The sequence below is a fragment of the Anabrus simplex genome, chromosome 9, assembly GCF_040414725.1.
Source record: "Anabrus simplex isolate iqAnaSimp1 chromosome 9, ASM4041472v1, whole genome shotgun sequence".
Taxonomy (NCBI): domain Eukaryota; kingdom Metazoa; phylum Arthropoda; class Insecta; order Orthoptera; family Tettigoniidae; genus Anabrus; species Anabrus simplex.
The window spans coordinates 128,378,947-128,384,524 of NC_090273.1; the positions used below are offsets into that span (position 1 = coordinate 128,378,947).

Below are 5,578 nucleotides of genomic sequence, written 5' to 3' on the forward strand. Positions count from 1 at the left end.
TATTATTATTATTATTATTATTATTTATTACTCCTTGAACCAATTGCATATGAAAATTTCCAAATAAGTTCATCTATAAAAACAATTTATTGTTATTGTACCGGGCGGTACACCTCCACGCCGCTAATTCAAAAGGTGCGCCAGTTGAAACTCCTCTGCTGGAGGAAGTCTGAACTTTATTGACGGTATTAATTTTCTACTTTCTCAGAAGATGTCACTACCTGTAAATTTTGGAGTTTTAGAACTGTGTCATTTTTGATGTGTTTTTGTTTTGCTTGAAGTAAGAAGTGTGAACTTTCTCTTCTAGAGGACACTACTGAAGAACTACAATAGTGCACCCTAGTGCGAAGAAAAAGAACTGTTCTTTGGAGAAAATTTTATTTCAAAAGTTTGTTCTTTGTTAAATTTCTTTCAGTCATTGGTTAAGTTGGCAATATTACCCCTTTCTTTCCCCTTGTTTTAAATCTAGCCAATCCCGAATTTCTGAAATTAATTTTCCACCAATAATGTGTTTCTTCTTCATCTTGTGTAGGGGTTTCTCTTTATTCTCCAATAAAGTGATTGTGGGCGGGTGTTCTCATTCCCCTAACGCCTAGAACCTTCCGCGAGAGTATATAAACTGCTGATTTTAGGGTCTCTGTGCCACTTCTGTTCCATCTTTCAGTGTGTAAAGTACATAGCAGGGGGCGGGAAGCGCCTCTTTCTTCGGCAGCGGTCAACAACAAGGTAATGGCCAATTAATAACTTCTTTCTTTGCTAGCTCAGCAGTTTAACTCTCGGGGCGGGTCCGAAGCTTTTTCCATTATGTAACCTTCCTTAAAATGTAAAAGAAACTTGTATCTATTTCATCTTTTAAACTGCATATCGGGATAGAGAGTGCTTAACCCTCTCGAGCTCCCAATCATATTGTTTTGAGGTGAACTTATTTTTCTCAACCTATTCTTCGTTAATATAATGTAAATTGTTCTTTTCTGAAGTCACCTCTGTAGTATGGGATTAGCCCTTGCATTAACGGCCTAGTGCCAAGTAGGTTTTAAATAAAGTGTATTAGGAGTGCGGAGAGCCTCCTTTCAAGTTGGTATTTTAGAGGCCATATAATTAACCTTTTCTCACTTAATAGGCCTCAGTAGATTGGGTATTTTACCCCTGTGTTTATGTCCGTTGAGGACAGCTTGAAGGCGGAGTTTGGTGTGGCCTGGGAGAGGCTTAAATTTGAGAGCGAGTGGCTCTTTTCCGGAAACTGAGTCTTGTATGCCTCGAGGAGGCTTTACGGTGTAATTTGGAGCAAGTGCTCCAGGGTTTGATTGGGGTCTTCTGCCCCGTTGTTGAAATTTATATATCGTAAAGTTGGGCTAGTTGCTCAAGAATTGTGTTTTCAGGGCTCGAAGCCCAAATCCTGTAAATACTGTAATTGTACTTTGTTGTCTTGCTACTCCGTACCTGCCATTCTTGTTATTTCTGAATTTTGGAAAGAAAATATAACCTTGTTAAATTTTACATTTAACTTTAATTCCGTAGTTGGAGACCTATTCACACCCGCACCTTCTTTCACCTCTACCTACCACGGAAACCTCCGTAACAGTTATAATTTAAGGTTTAAAAAATTATGTATGAATTAAAAGCGTACAATAGTAAATGATCTGTAAGTATGCCTTATGTTTGTGTATAGACTTAGCAGAATAGAAATCGTGTTCATGCACTTGGAACACAAATGATAGCAAATAATGTTAGGGTATTTTTATTATTAGAAACTTTCCCAGTGCGGAGGCTGCCACAAGGACAAAGTATGTCGGTATTTTGTTTTCTAACAACAATCAATATTTCTAGAAAATATTTAAAAACATATAGGTGATTTCGTGTATGGCGTTTATTTAAATGATTTAGTACAGTTGTTGATGATGAACCAACACAAGCATAGTCCACCTTCTTGACTGATGTTCCATCCTCACAGTACGGAGGACAAAGTTCTGCTGGCTGTAAATCAGCTTGCAGTTCAAATGTAAGACATAACATGACAGCACAGAGTAGAAGTGTGATGATACACCTCAATGCAACTGGCATATCACTATTAAAAATATTGTTGGTTAGTTCCTATCCCCGCCGCTAGATGGGAGCTTCATTGAATCCGTTCCTAACTCGGTCAAATGGCTGGAAACAGGCTGTTGATTCAAATTTTTACATCCTTATGTCGGGGAGGTCTTCAAATAAGAAAATATCGAAAAAAATTCCTGTTCGAAACGATTAATGTGACTAAAAGAACAGGTGAATTAATCATTTTCCAGGCTGTCAACACATAAGTTAAATATAAATATTACTCTATAATATAACTGTAAAAAGGAAGTTTTTCAAAAAAGGAATATAAATGCCAGATAAATACACACTTAACAAACTGAAAGAACAATTTAGGACATCCTACAACAATACTAGAGATGAGCACTGTCGACTGAATACCACTCAATCAATCAATCACTACTGATCTGCATTTAGGGCAGTCGCCCAGGTGGAAGATTCACTATCTGAACATTGAACATTTCCGTTGGTAAGTTATTTCAGTCCCTAACTCCCCTTCCTATAAACGAATATTTGCCCCAATTTGTCCTCTTGAATGCCAACCTTATCTTCATATTGTGATCTTTCCTACTTTTAAAGACACCACTCAAACTTTTTCGTCTACTGATGTCCTCCCACGCAATCTCTCCTCTGACAGCTCGGAACATACCATTTAATCGAGCAGCTCGTCTCCTTTCTCCCAAATCTTCCCAGCCCAAACTTTGCAACATTTTTGTAACGCTACTCTTTTGTCGGAAATCACCCAGAAAAAATCGAGCTGCTTTTCTTTGGATTTTTTCCAGTTCTTGAATCAGGTAATTCTGGTGAGTGTCCCATACACTGGAACCATACTCTAGTTGGGGTCTTACCAGAGACTTGTATGCCCTCTCCTTTACATCCTTACTATAACCCCTAAATACCATCATAACCATGTGCAGAGATCTGTACCCTTTATTAACAGTGATATTTATGTGATTACCCCAATGAAGGTCTTTTCTTATATTAACACCTAGGTTCTTACAATGATCCCCAATAGGAACTTTCACCCCATCAACGCAGTAATTAAAACTGAGAGGACTTTTCCTATTTGTGAAACTCACAACTTGACTTTTAACCCCGTTTATCATCATACCATTGTCCACTGTCCATCTCACAACACTATCGAGGTCACCCTGCAGCCGCTCACAATCTTGTAACTTATTTATTACTCTGTGCAGAATAAAATCATCTGCAAACAGCCTTATCTGTGATTCCACTTCTTTACACATATCATTGATATATATAAGAAAACATAAAGGTCCAATAATACTGCCTTGAGGAATTCCCCTCTTAATTATTACAGGGTCAGATAAAGCTTCGCCTACTCTAATTCTCTGAGTTCTACAGGGTGTTTCAAAAAGGACTTTACAACTTTGACAGCTCATAGTTATTTATTCATTTCAGTTACAGGCATGGTTTTGACCGACATCTTGACTGACAACAGATAAAGCACACAATCGCGCCACTGCAAGCGCTAGCGGCAGTTGCAGCAAAGATGGCTGCCTTCACCGGTCCCGCTCGCTGTGTGTTTTGGTTTGAAGTGTCGAAGTCGGCGAGTGTCGAAGTCGGCGACAGCTGTGCAACGTAATTTTCGTACAAAGTGTGGTAAAGATCCTCCCAGTAGGCCTACTATTTATGAGTGGCATAAGTGCTTTATGGAAACTGGATGTTCGGTAAGCCATAAGAAATCCTCAGGTCGTCCACGTACGTCTGACGATGTCGTAGAGCAAGTGAGACAACGCTTTGACCACAGTCCTCGAAAATCGACATGGCGTGCATCTCGAGAGCTGGGCGTCGCACTACGACTATTTGGCGTGTGTTGAGAAAACGGTTACATCTCAAACCATACAAGTTCACAATGGCACAGCAACAAAAAGACACTTATATGATTGCTCGTAAGGACTTTTGTGTGGGCGTGTTACGTCGGTTGGAAGATGATGAACATATTGGAAAGATTATCTTTAGCGATGAGGCAACTTTTCACTTAAGTGGTAAAGTTAATAGACACAACTGTAGGATCTGGGGCAGTGAAAATCCAGTGATAGTGCTAGAACATGAACCTGATAGCCCAAAATTGAACGTGTTTTGTACATTGAGCAAGAGCAAAGTTTACGGGCCTTTCTACTTCAGTGAGAAAACTATCAACGGAATAGTGTACTTAGATATGCTGGAAAACTTTTTAATCCCGCAGATTGACGCTGATGACCAAGAACTCAGCATACACTTCATGCAAGATGGCGCACCGCCACACTACCTCTCAGACGTCCGGGATATCCTGAATGCACGCTTTCCGGGTAAGTGGATTGGACGAGGTGCACCAATTGCATGGCCCCCACGCTCACCACACCTGACACCTCTTGACTTTTTCTTGTGGGGATTCGTCAAGGATACAGAGTTTGTTCCATCCTTACCGGCTTCTCTACCAGAACTCAGACGTAGAATCTGCATCGCAATTGAACGAGTCACGCCTGACATGCTGCAGCACGTTTGGCAAGAAATCGACTTCAGATGGAGTGTGTGCCCCATGACCGATGAAGGTCACATTCAACCTGTTTAGGTAAAACTTTCAGTCAAGATGGCACCAAAACCATTTCTGTAAGTAAAATGAATAATAACTATGAGCTGGCAAAGTTGTAAAGTCCTTTTTGAAACACCCTGTATTTTCTAGAAATATAGCCACCCATTCAGTCACTCTTTTTTCTAGTCCAATTGCACTCATTTTTGCCAGTAGTCTTCCATGATCTACCCTATCAAATGCCTTAGATAGGTCAATCGCAATACAGTCCATTTGGCCTCCTGAATCCAGGATATCTGCTATATCTTGCAGAAATCTTACAAGCTGAGCTTCAGTGGAATAACCTTTCCTAAACCCAAACTGCCTTCTGTCAAACCAGTTATTAATTTCGCAAACATGACTAATATAATCAGAAAGAATGCTTTCCCAAAGCTTACATACAATGCATGTCAAACTGACTGGGCTGTAATTTTCAGCTTTATGTCTATCACCCTTTCCTTTATACACAGAGGCTACTATAGCTACTCTCTATTCATTTGGTATAGCTCCTTCAACCAAACAATAATCAAATAAGTATTTCAGATATGGTACTATATCCCAACCCATTGCCATTAGTATATCCCCAGAAATCTTATCAATTCCAGCTGCTTTTCTAGTTTTCAACTTTTGTAACTTACTGTAAATGTCATTGTTTACATATGTAATTTTTAATGCTTCCTTAGCATTAATTTCCTCCTCTATCTGGACAATATCCTTGTAACCATCAATCTTTGCATACTGCTGACTGAATACTTCTGCCTTTTGAAGATCCTCGCATACACACTCCCCTTGTTCATTAATGATTCCTGGAATGTCCTTCTTTGAACCTGTTTCTGCCTTAAAGTACCTATACATACTCTTCCATTTTTCACTAAAATTTGTATGACCACCAATTATGCTTGCCATCATGTTATCCTTAGCTGACTTCTTTGCTAG

General features: G+C 39.5%; 1 pseudogene; it reads left to right on the plus strand.

Moving 5' to 3' along the window:
* The first annotated feature begins 3,743 nt into the window (after positions 1–3,743).
* LOC136880905 (uncharacterized) lies at positions 3,744–4,616 on the plus strand (annotated as a pseudogene).
* Positions 4,617–5,578: the final 962 nt, after the last annotated feature.